Genomic DNA, 17,528 nt, shown 5'->3' with positions numbered 1-17,528 from the left:
ACCATAGTTCAAAGGCCTCAATTCTTTGGCGCTCAGCCTTTCTTATGGTCCAACTTTCACTGCCATACATTGCAACTGGGAAGACCATAGCCTTGACTATACGCACTTTTGTTGACAGGGTGATGTCTCTGCTTTTTAGTGTGCTGTCTAGGTTTGCCATGGCTTTCCTCCCAAGGAACAAATGTCTTTTAAGATTACGCCCACACAATTTACAACAATTGAAAACAAAAATTCTGTTGCTAAGCAAGACAGTTGTTAAGTGAGTTTTGCCCCGTTGTATGACCTTTCTTGCCACAGTTGTTAAGTGAATCACTGTAGGTTTTTTTAGTTAGTAACAGGGCTGTTAAGTGAAATTGGCTTCCCCATTGACTTTGCTTGTCAGAATGTTGCAAAAAGGGGATCACATGACCTCAGGGACACTGCAACAGTCATAAATACCAGTCAGTTGCCAAGTGTTGCCAAATTTTAATCCTGTGACGACTGGGATGCTGCAATGGTCATTAAGTGTGAAAGATGCATCATATTTCACTTTTTTCAGTGCCACTGCAACTTTGAACAGTCACTAAACAAATGCCGATAAGTCAAGGACTAACTGTATGATGTATTTTTGTAACTCTGGCTGTCTGTGCCTGCTATGATTCCTGTCTCATGCTTCTCCCCACGCACCCTTCCCTTTCAAGTACAGCACATTTTACCTTGTGTGGAGAAAATGGTGAAATGATCATATCTAGTTTAACAAGTTAATATTCAAATTTGCTACGCAAATCTCCAGGAAATGAAGAGGAAACTTTTTTCTCCCCAGGAGAAAAAAAAAGTAATAATTTCCCAACCTTGAGTTATTTCTTTAAAAAATATTGTGAAAGAGAAGTTCTTGTAACTGTACTTCTCATACAGAGGGATAGAATCAAGACCACGTGAAGTGTCTTGCTAAGCCTTGGTAAGGCCACACTTGGAATACTGCATCCAGTTTTGGTCGCCACGATGTAAAAAAGACGTTGAGACTCTAGAAAGAGTGCAGATAAGAGCAACAAAGATGAATAGAGGTCTGGAGGCCAAAACACATGAAGAACAGTTGCAGGAATTGGATATGTCTAGTTTAACGAAGAGAAGGACGAGGGGTGACAGGACAGCAGTCTTCCAATATCTCAGGGGCTGCCCCAAAGAAGAGGGAGTCAAGCTATTCTCCAAAGCGCCCGAAGGCAGGACAAGAAGCAACGGGTGGAAACTCATCAAGGAGAGAAGCAACCTAGAACTAAGGAGAAACTTCCTGACAGTTAGAACAGTGGAGCAACCTGCCTCCAGAAGCGGTGAATTTTTTTTTTTTAATTCCATTTATATCCCGCCCTTCTCCGAAGACTCAGGGCGGCTTACACTGGATGTTTTTAAGAATAGACTGGACAGCCATTTGTCTCAAATGGTATAGGGTTTCCTGCCTGATCAGGGGGTTGGACTAGATGACCTCCAAGGTCCCTTACTACAGCAACAACATCTTCATCATCATCATCATTAGTAGTAGTAGTATTAGTATTATATTTATATCAAAGTAAAGAAACCAATAATTTTTTTTCATAGGAAGGGGTGACGATTCATTTTCTCTTACCTGTATGAACTCTTCTCAAGTCATTACAGAGAACTAAAACTAAAGTCTACAGGCTATAACACGTTTGTTCAAAAACATTGCATTTTATGCCCAAAAGTGAAGATAATCCAAGGTGAACTATATTCATCTGTATCCTGCAGACCTGAACATCTGCCTGTTTTAATTGCAGCAGATGGTTAGACACTGGAGTTATAATTTTAATAAAGCTATGCATAATACTTTATCAACATTTACACATTTACAACATTTAAATAACACTGCTTACAAGGTGCAGCTGTTTGCACTTAAAGGAAATGGGTAGATAGTACATGATAGCATTTATGCTCATCAATTCCAGGTTAAATAAATGAGTTACTTGATCAAAATATTTATTCCCTATGGCAGTACTTGTTATTTCTAAACTTTGTCCCTCTTTTAATGGAGAGATTCACAGTTTAATCACATTTAGTTTTTCCAAAGTTCAACTATTACCAGATTTCTGCACTATCACGAATTTTATTACTACAGGTAATCCTCGACTTACAACAGTTCATTTAATTGCCATTTGCAGTGACAATGGCACTGAAAAAAATGATTTATGACCATTTTTATACACTTATGACCGTTGCATCAACCACATGGTCACGAGATGCAAATTCAGATCCTTGGCAACTGACTCACATTTATGACGGCTACAGTGTCCCCGGGGGGGGGGGGTGTCACATGATCCCCTTTTGTGATCTTCCAACAAAGTCAATGGGGAAGCCAGATTCACTTAACAACCCTGTTATTAACAACTGCAGTGATTCATTTAACAACTGTGGCAAGAAAGGTTGTAAAATGGGGCACTTGACAACTGTCTCGCTAGGAACAGAAATTTTGAGCTCAACTGTGGTCATAAGTTGAGAACTATCTATACTCTCCAAATCAAAGCTGCATCAATGTATTATGGGGGGGTTGCACAGTCAGCCGGATATCAAGATTGGATTTAGCCTTTTTATCCACTTCCCAAGGACCTGGGATAGGCAGAAGTTACTATTTGATGGCGTTAACAATAGCATCACAGGATGTAAGCTGTTCCAAGTATAGCTGCCTTTTGCAATTGGCTGATGGAGATGTTGTCAATACCGGTGATGTTCATCTGTGATGCTCCAGATGTTTGGGGATTGCACCCAAGATGGTTATTGCTATTGGTATCAGCCTTGGTGGAGCAGTGGGCTAATGCCTCCTTAAGTAACACCAGCTGCCTGCAATCAGTGCAGGTTCGAGTCCCACCAGGCTCAAGGTTGACTCAGCCTTCCATCCTTCCGAGGTAGGTAAAATGAGGACCCAGATTGATGGGGGCAATTAAGCTGACTTTGTAATAATGCCGCTGGGGGGGGGGGAAAGCCCTAATTAGCAGGCATATACATAGAATGAAGGCTACTGCTAAGCTTGTAAGCCGCCCTGAGTCTTCGCAGAAGGGCGGGATATAAATAGAATTAAAATAAAAAAATAAATCTTTGCTTTCTTTTGCCATAGTTAAATTCTACTTCTATTTGCAGGTCTTTGCATTTTATAATTGCTTACAGTTCTTTCTCTTTTATTCTGCTGTCTCCAAGATAGTGCCACCTCCAATTACTATATAAACAACAGTGTGAACTCATGTGCCAGTTCTTTAGTTGGTATTCATCTTCATACTCATCAAGTACTTCCCAACAACCTAGGATGTCATAATGTATCACTGGAGTATGTGTGCAGACCCAAACAGTTTGACCGGGTGGAAATTTTGTCAATTATTATTATTTTCCAATCAAAAGCAAAGATTAGAGATATTTTGAAAAAGGACAAAGTCAGTCGCATGGTTCATGATAAAACACATGTCTTAGTCCAGGGGTCTTTTCAAACTTGGCCCTTTTATGACTTGTGGACTCCAACCCCCAGAATTCCTCAGCCAGGCACACTGGCTGAGGAATTCTGGGAGTTGAAGTCCACAAGTCATAAAAGGGCCAAGTTTGAAAAGACCCCTGTCTTAGTCAAAATTTTTCCATTTAACTTTAAGTGTCCTCACCTGCAAGACTTTGAGAATGTGTTTTACAGGTGAACAGAAACTGTGTTCAGTTTTGAGACTGAAGGCGAAATGGGTGGGCCAGTCACCCTCTCTGTGTCCTAGGAAGAAGGTAATGGCAAACTATTTCTGAAAAGCTTTACCAATGGTACTTGGAAAAAAACTGAGTCAAAGAAAATTATCTAATATCACTTGCACAACATCTGTCCAACAACTTTAACATCGATTCCCAGTGGGAAGCCAAATGGGTCACTGAACTCTCACACATAGGAAGACGCATAAACAACCCCACAAAAAAGGTCCCAGGATTTGAACGACCGCGTCACCAACAGACAATCCTGAATAGGATTCACACCTCACATGGCATCTGCCGCGATTCGCTGTATAAATGGGGCGTGTGTGATTGCGGGGTCCCACGTCAAAACTGCAGATCACATTTTGACTGGCTGAGGGCATCTACCGGTCCAGTATCTGATTATTTTTTTCATATAAATTATGCTGCGCTTCTGTGGTTAGATGGCCTAGACCAGGGGTGTCAAACTGCAGGCCCGCAGACCGGATGCATCATCCAGAAGCCACACCTATCCCATTGCCGGCAATGGCAAAACTGTCCCAATACGTTGTGCGACATCACGTGACATCGCGAGTTTGACATGTCTGGCCTAGACACTGGCATTTGAATATAGACCTTTTTAACATTTATATTTTATTGTGTTTTAGTAATCTAGGTGAATAGGGACGTGGTGGCTCAGTGGGTTAGGACGCTGAGCTTGTCGATCAGAAGGTCGGCAGTTTGACGGGTCGAATCCCGAGTGCCGTGTAGCAGAGTGAGCACCTTTTACTCATCCCAGCTTCTGCCAACCTAGCAGTTCGAAAGCACGTAAAAATGCAAGTAGAAAAATAGGGACCACTCTGGTGGGAAGGTAACAGCGTTCCGTGCGCCTTTGGCATCTAGTCATGCCGGCCACATGACCACGGAGACGTCCTCGGACAAACGTTGGCTCTTCGGCTTTGAAACGGAGATGAGCACCGGCCCCTAGAGTCGGAAACGACTAGCACGCATGTGCAGGGGAACCTTTACCTTTACCTTAATCTAGGTGAAATGTTAATGTATATTGCTAGTCCATGTATGATATGCCACACTCTAAATAAATAAATCTAATACAGCTGAGCATGAGATGTAGATGTAGGGGTGTGTGTGTGTGTGTGTGTGTGTGTGTGTGTGTGTGAGAGAGAGAGAGAGAGAGAGAGAGAGAGAGAGAGAGAGAGAGAGAGAGAGAGAGAATTTTCCAAAGCAACAAGAAACAACGGAGGGAAACTAACCAAGTAGAAAAACAACCTAGAACTAAGGAGAAATTTCTTAATGGCAGGAGCAATCAACCAGTGGAACAGCTGGCCTCCAGAAATTGTGGGTGCTCCATCACTGGTGGCTTTCAAAAAGAGACTGGACAATCATTTGTCCGAAACGGTATAGGGTCTCCTGCTCAAGCGAGGGGGCTGGACTAGAAGACCTCCAAGGTCCCTTCCAACTGTATTGCTCTATGCTCTAAAATAGCCAACTCCGATTTGAAGAGAAATTTCTTTTATTCTTTGTTCTCTCTAAGGTGTGACCTAACCGTGACACTCATCCAGTTCCCCGTTTCTTCAGGAAGGAACAGTGATGTGAATAAGTTCCGATAACTTTCTTGCACTTCCAATAGAAGGAACCATATTTTACTTTAAATCAGTCATTTCCTCATATTCCACCGGAAATGGAAGGGCTCCATTCCAGGAAGCGTAAGAACAAACTGCCTTAGCCTACAACAATTATTTCCTAACCAGTTAGTTGCTGACTAGAAATTTACAGCAGCTGAAGTCCCCCTCCCGTCCCCGGGATGGGATAAACTGATCTAGAATTTTCTCAGCCAAATGTACAATATTAATCATTCTGTTCCCATGAATGCCTCCCAAACAGGCGACTTCATCTAAAATTATTACCAGGTAAGAATTTTTCACCTTAAAAGACCTACCGTATCTAGCAGGAACGGACTGGTCCATTTAAAGTTGTCGAAACGTCTGTCCACCCACTTCTAACCTCCCGCCAAAGCTAACACAAAACTGAGCAACTGAAGAATTTTTATGGGATTATTTCTAAGATTGGGCTAACCAAATACCCACCATTAAACAGCAATATCTGCCCTGGGGTAAATATTTTTGTAATGCCAAAGACCCAAAGGCAAAAATACAAATACAGGCAAAGATAACTGGAGATTTCTTCCAGAATGCTATCAGGAAGATAAGAGTTAAACAGAATCAGAGACGGTGGATTTTTTTTTCTCCTGTCATCAGTGTGTTTTCTTTCTGAATATTTTGTATTTAAAAAGAACACAAAGCAGTGTGAGTTAACTTTCTGCGTTTAACTCTTGACGATTCTCAGTCATCGAAAATCAGCCCTGCCTAGACATAAATGTTGCCTCTTGATCACACTAGAAAGTGCAAGGCCTTAAGAACTGACCTTTATAAGTTTAGCTGATATCAAGAACATAATGTAATTTAGATTAATGGGAGCTAAGTCAGGGGAGGAAAACCCAAAGTGCAGATGGCAGATAAGTCTTTAGATCAAGAGCAAATGCAATTATTAACACAGAAATTCAGATGACTCCAACTGAACGCACAAAGTCCGCTATGCCATAAACCAAGGGTCCTCAAACTTGGCCCTTTTATGACTTGTGGACTTCAACATCCAGAATTCCTCAGCCAGGCACGCTGACTGAGGAATTCTGGGAGTTGAAGTCCACAAGCAGGGGTCTTCAAACTTGGCCCTTTTATGATTTGTGGACTTCAACACCCAGAATTCCTCAGCCAGGCACGCTGGCTGAGGAATTCTGGGAGTTGAAGTCCACAAGCAGGGGTCTTCAAACTTGGCCCTTTTATGATTTGTGGACTTCAACACCCAGAATTCCTCAGCCAGGCACGCTGGCTGAGGAATTCTGGGAGTTGAAGTCCACAAGCAGGGGTCTTCAAACTTGGCCCTTTTATGATTTGTGGACTTCAACACCCAGAATTCCTCAGCCAGGCACGCTGGCTGAGGAATTCTGGGAGTTGAAGTCCACAAGCAGGGGTCTTCAAACTTGGCCCTTTTATGATTTGTGGACTACAACACCCAGAATTCCTCAAGCAGGGGTCTTCAAACTTGGCCCTTTTATGATTTGTGGACTTCAACACCCAGAATTCCTCAGCCAGGCACGCTGGCTGAGGAATTCTGGGAGTTGAAGTCCACAAGCAGGGGTCTTCAAACTTGGCCCTTTTATGATTTGTGGACTTCAACACCCAGAATTCCTCAAGCAGGGGTCTTCAAACTTGGCCCTTTTATGATTTGTGGACTTCAACATCCAGAATTCCTCAGCCAGGCACGCTGGCTGAGGAATTCTGGGAGTTTATTTATTTATTTATTAATTTAATTTATATACCGCCCTTCTCTCAAGAGACTTAGGGCGGTGAACAGGGCAATACATAAAAGTTAAATACAAAAATTAAAATTAAGATTATTAAAACATGATTAAACAATGCCCATAAATAATACAAATTTAAAATTGAAGTTATTAATAAAAATCCCAACCCATCCCATCAGGCCAGGCCCGCTTGTTTAAAGAGATGGGTTTTAAGGTCGCGCCGGAAGGAGCGGAGATCGGGCGCCATCCGGAGCTCAACCGGAAGATGGTTCCATAAATCCGGTGCACCCACAGAGTTGAAGTCCACAAGCAGGGGTCTTCAAACTTGGCCCTTTTATGATTTGTGGACTTCAACCCCCAGAATTCCTCAGCCAGGCACGCTGGCTGAGGAATTCTGGAAGTTGAAGTCCACAAGCAGGGGTCTTCAAACTTGGCCCTTTTATGACTTGTGGACTTCAACACCCAGAATTCCTCGCTGGCTGAGGAATTCTGGGAGTTGAAGTCCAGAAGTCATAAAAGGGCCAAGTTTGAAGACCCCTGCCATTAACCCTACAGGTACTGCGGAAAAGTTACAAAGCAAAATAGTGAGCTAACCCTTAATTGAAGGTGGAAATACATCTAACTACATGGTCAAGAAATAATATGGGATAAATTGAGCTGCCTCCAAGCTCAGAGACCAATGAAGCCTTGGACGGCATCCAAAACAGGGGATTGGCAGGCTAACAAAGGAAAGGCTTATTACAATATTACAACGGTTTGAGTGGGGGAAAAGAGAGAGACAGACAGACAGACAGACACAGAGGGAGAACAAAAGAATGTTAAGCCAGCAGGCTGAGTGGGTAGTGTTGACTTTGGGTCATCTTAGTGGAACAGAGTTAAGAGGAATTTCCAAGGCAAGGAAAGAGAAGGGCAAGTAAGAAATGTGTCCCTCAAGACTGTGTGGATTTTGTTTTGTTAGCATTATGACAAATTGTAGGAATTTCAAGCAGCTTACGGAGACAGGTCTTCCTAGAATGGAGCGCTGCTGTCAGTTTAATCAACCCAAGGCAGTGGATGTGTTTGCATTCCATTTGTTCTTTCTAAATGGGAACAGGTTTAAAATGTTAACAGGAGATGTCATGTCAAACAATCGAACAGCTGGAGAGAATAGCAGACTTAGTCTAACTTTTCCACAAGTTAAACCAGCAGAAGTCAGAAAAACTCGGTTTTAAAAGGACTGCATGAGTGATCATTCTCAGTGGACACCGTACTACAGTGGTCCCCAACCCCTGGTCCGTGGACCGGTACCGGGCCGCAGCATGCCAGCAACCAGCCCAGCAAAGTCCCACCCGTGGGATGCAGGCAACACACAAAACCACACACTTTCCAGTCTGTGGAAAAATCTTTCTCCACGGAACGGGTCCCTGATGCCCAAAAGGTTGGGGACCTTTGCCATACTGTTATACCTTCAGCCATGCAGTCCAATGCAGGCAACAGTTGCCATTGCCACTGATGTCAGCACAACATGGTAACACCTGAGATGGATATCAGTTAATTGACGTGTATGTGGAGCAGCTGATGTATATCTGGGCATAATTCCCTTTCCTTTCTGTTAGAACACAAATGCATCCAGCCCTCCTTGAAATGGCAGAGCAAGCGTGTTCCGCCACTCTACTATTTCTGCATTATAAACAGTGGCACCTGTAGACAAAGTTGCCCTACGTGCTTCAAAATAAAGTCAGTTTAGTCTAATGATTAAGGTACCAAACTAGAAACCAAGAGATTATGAGTACTAGTCCTGTAGAACAGGGGTCCCCAACCCCGGGTCTGCAGACCAGTCCCGGGCCGCGGCATGCCAGCAACCGGTCCGCACAAACAAGCAAAGTCCCACCCGTGGGATGCCGGCAGCACACAAAACCACGCACTTTCCGGTCTGTGGAAAAACCTTTCTCCACGGAAATGGTCCCTGATGCCCCAAAGGTTGGGGACGTCTGCTGTAGAACAGCCCTGAGCCATGGACTGGTACCGGTCCAGGGCCTGTTAAGAACCGGGCTGAGCAGCTGGAGGTGAACAGTGGGTGAACAAGCAAAACTTCATCTGTCCATGTGTGGGATCTAGGTTGCATGTGAAACCACCCACTACCCTCCATCCGTGGAAAAATTGTCTTTCACGAAACCGGTCCCTGGTGCCCAAAAGCTTGGGGACTGCTGCTGTAGAATCCTTGATACTCTCTGAGCTTATTTTCTTGCAGACCTTTGATTACCAAACTAAGTAATATCAGCGCATTGCAGTTCAACCCTAAGCTACAAATTCTAGTCCTGCTTTAGCCATAAAAGCCAGCTGGATGACTTTGGGCCAATCACCAGGGGACTGTGAGTTCTAGTCCTGCCTTAGGCATGAACGTCAGCTGGATGACTTTGGGCCAATCACCAGGAGAATGTGAGTTCTAGTCCTGCCTTAGGCATGAAAGACAACTGGGTGACTTTGGGCCAATCACCAGGAGACGGTGAGTTCTAGTCCTGCCTTAGGCATGAAAGCCAGCTGGGATGACTTTGGGCCAATCACCAGGAGACTGTGAGTTCTAGTCCTGCCTTAGGCATGAAAGCCAGCTGGATGACTTTGGGCCAGTCCGTCTCTCTCTCTCAGCCCAACCCACCTTACAAGTGCTGGGGAAATAGGATGAAGGTATGTTTTCCACCTTGTTTATAAAAATAACAAAGGTAGGATAGAAATAAAAATAAACAAATAAAGCTGGTGGTTCCATCTCATGAATGAGCATCTCACATCTGCCTCATCTGCACTCAGGGCAATGCCACATGCTCCACGCACATCCCTATACCTTATTTCTCCCAGGTGCCAGTCAAACAGGTTCTGAGAATAACACAGATTTATATAAAATGTCATGCTCATACAAAGTGATTGTGGTTGGCATTTGAGTAAGTGCCCCGGGCTCAAATGCCTTATCAAAACCAGGTAGTAAGTTAAGGGCAGAACTCATGCATTCTTCCTTTAGCCAAACATCCATTTCTGATCAAATCAAAGCATGCTATTAGTTACTTTCTCAAGCACAGCTCTGGTGTTTCCTGAAACGAGCCATAATTACTCACAGAATTTAATCCTGTGGAGATTATGATCATGTTCCTGAAAGTCAAACTGGATAAATAGCCCAGGCAGCTTTAGTTCGGGGTTGTTGTTGTTGTTGTTGTTGTTGTTGTTTAAAAAAAAACCTGAGATAAGAATCTGGAAACATTCTTTTTGTTCTTCCTTTACAGATCAAGTGGTAATTAAACGGAAGTACAAGAAATATGTAGAGTAACTTTCTCCAACAGGGTGCTCACCAAGTATCTTGGTGGCTGATACACTTGCTAGAAGTTTTGAATGTTGCAATCACGATACAGGTTGGATGCACCAGTTGGGAAAGGCTGGTTTTGAGGAAAAGCAAGAACCGTGACAGGAGTGTATCCTTACCTGTAACATTCACAATGCTCAACAATAGCAACCACTTAGACTTATATACCACTTCACAGTGCTTTACAGCCCTCCCTAAGCGGTTTACAGAGTCAGCGTTTTGCTCCAAAACAATTTGGATCCTCATTTTACCGACCTTGGAAGGATGGAAGGCTGAGTCAACCTTGAGCCAGTCAGGATCGAACTGCTGGCAGTAGGCAGATTCAGCCTGCAATACTGCATTCCAACCACTGCACCACCACCACGGCTCTTACAATAACAGTAGTGTCAATTAATGGTGTTATCTTCCAAAATAAAACCGGATCCCAGCAGTGGGACTGTTAATATATACATATAATACTGCAGCCAATTTTGGTCACCATATCACAAAAAAAAAGATGCTGAGAGTTTGGGGAAAAAATTCAGAGAAGAGCAACTAAGGTGATCAAAGGCCTGGAGACCAAAACATACGAAGAACGGCTGCGGATCTTGGTTTGACTAGTCTAAAGAAAAGAAGAAACAGGGAAGACATGATAGCAGTGTTCCAATATCTGAGGGGCTGCCACAAGGCAGAGGGGGCCAGGTTGTTCACCAGAGCACCCAAGCTCAGAACGAGAAACAATGGTTGGAAACTGATCAAAGAGAGAAGCAACCTGGAATTAAGGAAAACTTCCTGACAGTGAGGACAATCAACCAGTGGAACAGCTTGCCACCAGAAATCATGGGCTGAGATGGTACAGGTTCTCCTGCTTGAGCAGGGGGCTGGACTAGAAGACCTCCAAGATCCCTTCCAGCTTAATTCCTTTTCCCATTCCCATTCCATTCCATGGCTTACTGAGATTCCCGCTCTCTGCTTTTGGACCTTATTAATTTAGCTGGCTGGGAAATTCTGGGAGGTGAAGTCCACAGGTCATAAAAGAGCCATATATGACCTTGCAATATATGTTAGCATTTCACCTAGATTAATAAAACACAATATAAATGTTAAAAATATCTATATTCAAATACTAATATCTTCTAGGCCATCCAACCAATGAAGCACAGCATTGTTTATATGAAAAAAATATCAGATACCGGATCAGTATACATGCCCTCAGTTTACAGCTAGTCAGGATCGGTCACGATTTTGGACCTTAAGTATTTATCAATTTCATTACATCTATATATTCCACTCTTTCACAGGACAAAGAAAGACATAGGTTGGCCTAGAGTTGGGGGTATCCACGGAACATCAAAAATAGGGGCATAATTATGGCCATCATCTTGACTTTTTTTTTTTCATAAGCCCCTGGGCTCCTTTCTGGTGAATCGCAAGATCCCGTTAAGATCCATAGGTAAAACTCAGCTTTGAATATTCTAATTTTTTATTTTGACTGAAACAAACACAACATCAAGACAAATGCTTTTTTTAAAGGTTAAAAACAACATACAATAAGTCTAAAGCAAAATCTTTGCCTGTTCTAAAACCCATTAACGTAGTTCTAGACCAGGGGTAGGCAACCTTGGCTCTTTTCTGACTCGTGGACTTCAATTCCCAGAATTCCTGAGCCAGCCATGTTGAGGGGAAAGGGAGAGGTTTCCATGCTGAGCTATGCTGGCTCAGGAATTCTGGGAGTTGAAGTCCAAGAGTCATAAAAGAGCCAAGGTTGCCTAGCCCGGTTCTAGATGCAACCAGGGTATACTTCAACCCCATACAATGTGATTCCTCACAATAATCCCTCCAAATGGTCAACCATTAGTCCTTGACTTGACAACTGAGCCCAAAATTTTTGTTGCTAAGACAGACAATTGTTAAGTGATTTTAGCCCCATTTTTTTTGCCTTTCTTGCCACAGTTGTTAAGTGAATTGCTGCAGTTGTTAAGTTGGTAACACGATTGTTAAGTGAATCTAGCTTCCCCGTTGATTTTGCTTGTCAGGTCACAAAAGAGAATCGCATGACCCCGGGACACACTGCAACCGTCATAAATATGAGTCAGTTACTGTCAGGACCCACCCCAAACCACGTCTTAGGAAGACAAAAACTCTTGGAGTCAAATCTAGTCCAAAAAGAATCTTTACTATGACATGCTTGGTTGTAGGAATACAAGACAGCACTTAATATTGTCCCACGAACTAAACCCTTATAAAGAGTTCCCGGTTTAACCCCCCTTAACCCCATTTGGTCAGTCCCCCATTATTTACCTCGTATCATCCCTCTCGTGGGAAAAAGGAACTTAGGACCTTTTATGTTTATTGCTCTCTTCCATGACACAAGCCAGATGCTATCCCCCCCCCTTTTGTTTCCCCAGTTCAAAAGGCTTCTCCTTTCCTTTGAAATGCCTAATACCGGTTCAATACACATCCGTTCTCTCCTCTTCGGGAGATGGCAGGATCCATGGAATAATGTTTGAAACATACATTTATGAATATGATATAAATGGATTCTGACAGTTACCAAGCACCTGAATTTGGATCATGTGACCATGGGGATGCTGCAACGGTCATAAGTCACTTTTTTCATTGCCCTTGTATCTTCAAACGGTCAGTAAAAAAATGGTTATTAAGTTAAGTTGATTGACTGTAATCAAAATCTCTAAAAATTCTCTTTCTTGCTTATAATACAAAGCACGTTCTCTTTTCCTCTGCCTTTCTCCCCAATATGTCTTTGTCCTGAACCCTGATTAAAAGGGATAACTGGAGGGCTAGGACCCCCTATAGATTGTAGAGATTTCCCCCAAAATGCTTTATCCTTAGTCATCCATAGTCAACATTTAGCCTGCGTTCACACCTCAAGATGTAAGATGTGAGAAAGAGGTAAAATATGTATCTTTTATTTTATTTATTTATTTATTTATTTAGTGCTGTTTTCCAAAAGATGGCCCAATTCACAGATCATAAGAAGCGGTGGCTCAGTGGGTTAGGACGCTGAGCTTGTCGATCAGAAGGTCGGCAGTTTGGCGGGTCAAATCCCGAGTGCCGCGTAACAGAGTGAGCGCCTGTTACTCGTCCCAGCTTCTGCCAACCTAGCAGTTCGAAAGCACGGAAAAATGCAAGTAGAAAAATAGGGACCAATCCGGTGGGAAGGTAACAGCGTTCCGTGCGCTTTTGGCGTCTAGTCATGCCGGCCACATGACCACGGAGACGTCCTCGGACAAGCGCTGGCTCTTCGGCGTTGAAACGGAGATGAGCACCGGCCCCTAGAGTCGGAAACGACTAGCACGCTTGTGCGGGGGAACCTTTACCTTTACCTTAAGAAGCCAAAATATGACTAAGTTTAGATTACTGTACATTATGATGTGAACCAGCTGCAACTTACTCAAACAAACAAAAAACATGATTAACCAAAACATGATTTAGCATGATGCATGAGCCTCTAGTACTCAATAACCCTCTGCTGTATAATTAATTCCTCAAGTCATAGCTGCACACATTTCAGTAATAAAACTCCATCCAATACGCAATTGACACCTTAACAGCTCTTCTACCTCAAGATCAAATCAAAGTTTACAGGGGCAGCTGATTTCTCCTGCTTTCAGCCTGGTGGATCACTTCCACCGATAACTCTTCTACTTTTTTTTTTTTAAAAAATCGTTAAGTGTGCCGTGATTTTCCCACAAAATAAAATAAGCATATCTCACATAGGGGAAAGAAAACAATTAAAAAAAACAATATAAAAGAAAGTGTGGAGCAAATATTTCTGCCTGCAAGGAAAGGAAGGAAGGAAGGAAGGAAGGAAGGAAGGAAGGAAGGAAGGAAGGAAGGAATGAATAGAATAGAATAGAATAGAATAGAATAGAATAGAATAGAATAGAATAGAATAGAATAGAATAGAATAGAGCTGGAAGGGACCTTGGAGGTCTTCTAGTCCAGCCCCCTGCTCAAGCAGGAGAACCTCTACCATCTCAGACAGGGGATTGCCCAGTCTCTTCTTGAAAATCTCCAGTGATGAAGCGCCCACGATTTCTGGTGGCAAGCTGTTCCACTGGTTGATTGTCCTCACTGTCAGGAAGTTTCTCCAGGAAGGAAGGAAGGAAGGAAGGAAGGAAGGAAGGAAGGAAGGAAGGAAGGAAGGAAGGAAGGAAGGAAGGAAGGAAGGAAGGTTTTCATCTCTAGCTTCCTGTTCTGAGTTCTACCCTGCTCAAATGACAATCTGTGTCCCCTCCAACGTCTTTTTCCCAAGAGCAGCACCAAATATATCAGCTTTTTTGCAGCTTATACCAACCACTGTTCCCGCTGACCACTTGAATGAATCTCCTCCAGCTGAGAACACGTTTCAACTCTCTTGCCAAGTCGCAGCCTTACCTACTTTTCCCCACTACGCTTAATTTGATCTTGTGCCGATCCCCATGCGCTACCCCGTCTCCCAGTCCCAGCTTCCTCTTACCCTAAAAGAGACGGCAAACTCTCCCTGCAGAGACTGCCACCTATTTCCCACGCCTTTCTCCAAGCATGTTTCAAGAGCTCTTGCGTCACAAGAACCCGCAACCAGAGCCCAGGGCAAGAAGCAAAAGCAGAAAGCAGTGGTTTTTCCAGCCGTTTTCCCCCTTTCAGGCGGAAAGAAATGAACCCCGGCCAGCCCTTAAATTATCACCTACCTGAAGCCCCGGGTGGACAGCTGCCTCCTAGCATGCAAGCAAGGGCTGCATTCCTACAACCAAGTCAACCTTGGCTACTAGCCAACTTGACTTCCAGGCTCTCATCCCGTAACAAAGACTCACACCTTAACCCTAACCACCCCTTTTATTATCCCCTACCTTAAGCCCGGGTGGACAGCTGCCTCCTAGCATGCAAGCAAGGGCTGCATTCCTACAACCAAGTCAACCTTGGCTACTAGCCAATTCGACTTCCAGGCTCTCATCCCTTAACAAAGACTCACACCTTAACCCCAACCACCCAGCACGAAAGCCAACCGAGGTCAACGCCAACCAAGAGGAGAGAGCAAGCTGTGCGGACCTAACCAGGTCTTGACCCGACTTGGCTTGAACGCGCGTCTCGTGTGAACGCGGCCAGCGGGCGCTTTCGGCAGCCGCAGCCCCCCCCTCCTTAGCCCACCAGGCTCTCTTTCGTGCCCCAAAGACGCCTTTTATCCCAAAGGCTTCGCTCGCCTCGTCCGGACTACAAACGAGCCCAACCTGGCCAGGTGCGTTGCGGTCGTTATACGGGACGCGTGTGTGTGTGTGTGTATGGGGGGGGATTCCGTTTTGTTTCCCCTCAGGCTTGTTTCCGCCATCAAGCAAGCAAAACGGGCGGACCAACCGAGGGCGACTCGGGCTTCAAACGTCCCGCTCAAGCAACAGGTGCGGCGGAAACCCCCCCCCCCCCCCCCAACCCCGACCCGGCACCTGCCGGTTTCTCCTCTCCGCTTCCGCACCTGGCAGCTGGGGCCGGGAAGCGGCCAAAGCAGCCGGGCGAAGCAGGAGACCTCGTCCGCCCGCCTGCCCGTAGCAGAGAAAACGGCTTGGGATAATAATAATAATAATAATAATAATAATAATAATAATAATAATAATGATGATGATGATGATGATGATGATGATGATGATGATGATGATGATGATGATGATGATGATGATGATGATAATAAACCTTTATTGTCAAAGTACAACATGTGTACATTGAGATTAGCTGAGCCTCCCCCCCCCGTGCTCTCTCCCCCCAACACACAGTGACAACAAACCCTCCATCCCACCACACTATGTGATCCAACTACACCACACACCGGCCTCCCAAGTCAATTCTGCGTAAGATTATGTCCCATTTAAAAGCCTAAAGCTATTTTTCAACCTGTCGGTACGGCTGGCTATATTCTTATATATCTCCTACCGGATGGTAAGGAGAGTAAAGAGACACCGTCCAGGGTGTGAGTTATCCCTGAGAATCTTCCTCACTCTTCCAAGGCAACGAGCCCTAAGAAGCCCTAGCTGCAGAGAAGTGCCCGCTGGCCGCGTTCAGACGACCCGTTGAACCAAGTCGGGTCAGCTCGGTCGGCGCAAGTCGACTAGCCTTAGACCTCGGTCGGGGTCAAGGAGAGAATAAAGCACGAAGCCCCCCCCCTCCCCGCCCGCCGTCCGCTCGCCTGCCTGGGCGCGCTTTCCCCGCGCCCGGCCGTGCCCAAGCAAGCTCACCTCCGGGGATCTCCTTTCCGCCGGTCGTCCAGCTTGGCGGCTGCTCGGGCCGGGCGGCAGAGGCGAAGACGGGAGCCCGAGGACGAGCGAGGTCCGCCACGAGGCAGCAGTAGCCAAGAGAGCGGCGCGGCTGGGCCGAGCCGGCGGCGCGCTCCGTTTCGCCGCCTCTCGTCTCTCCGCTCACGGCAACTTTTCGGAAAGCCGGGCGGGCTGCGGAGCGAGCCTCCAGCCGCGGCAACGACCTTCCTCCTCCTCCTGCTCCTCCTCAGGCGACCCCCTCGGCCGGCTGCAACGGGGCGCCCGCGAGCCCCGGAGACCCTCCTGGAAGCGGGTGGCCGGGCTTGGCGAGAGGCGAGGCGGACGTGCGAGGCGGGACTGGCCGGCGGCTTTGACAGACGCGCGCCTCGCTGAGATCGTCCGGCTTTTCTCCGACCCTGACCGGGCTCGGGAGGTGGCTGGGTGGGCGTGCGAGTGAGGCTCGGCTCTGCTTGGCGGAGCCAGCCCTCTCTTCCTCCTCCTCCTCTTCCTCCTCCTCCTCCTCCCGCTGCCCTGCTTTCTCCTCCGGCGGAGAGTCGCTACCGGCGGCGGCAACGTTGAGAGCGGGCGTCCTCCGGCGGCGAAGCCCGTGCGAGGTTTAAAGCCGCGGCTAGGCGCTCCGGCCCGCCCCTCCGCCGTCCCCTCCTCCCGGATCCCGTTCCCACCCCGCCAGCCCTCCTGCGAGCGCGGCCCGGAGGCGTTACGGGGCCCCGGGAGGAGGAGGAGGAGGAGGAGGAGGAGGAGCAAGGCCGGGTCGGGCTTCTGGGGCTGCGAGGGCTCGACGGAGGCCGGGGGCGGGGGCGCGGGGGATCTCGGTCCGTTTGTCGGCCGGTCCGTGGAGGGTTTGGGTTGAACGGTGGCCGATTCTGTCTCGGCTGGGGAATGGTGCTGCTGCGCCTGGAGG

General features: G+C 46.0%; 1 protein-coding gene across 2 annotated transcripts in view; it reads right to left on the bottom strand.

The window, feature by feature from the left end:
* Nucleotides 1-17,021, bottom strand: part of SLC4A4 (solute carrier family 4 member 4) — a 193,925-nt gene extending 176,904 nt beyond the window's left edge. For both annotated transcript variants that reach the window (XM_083367130.1, XM_083367131.1), the window contains exon 1: nt 16,589-17,021. The gene's annotated coding sequence lies outside the window, so the exon portion shown is untranslated. The remainder of the gene's footprint in view (nt 1-16,588) is intronic.
* Nucleotides 17,022-17,528: the final 507 nt, after the last annotated feature.

This window comes from Vipera ursinii, assembly GCF_947247035.1.
Source record: "Vipera ursinii genome assembly, chromosome: 7".
Lineage (NCBI taxonomy): Eukaryota > Metazoa > Chordata > Lepidosauria > Squamata > Viperidae > Vipera > Vipera ursinii.
Note: the sequence above shows the minus strand (reverse complement) of the source record. Positions and strands in the feature narration are given on the sequence as shown.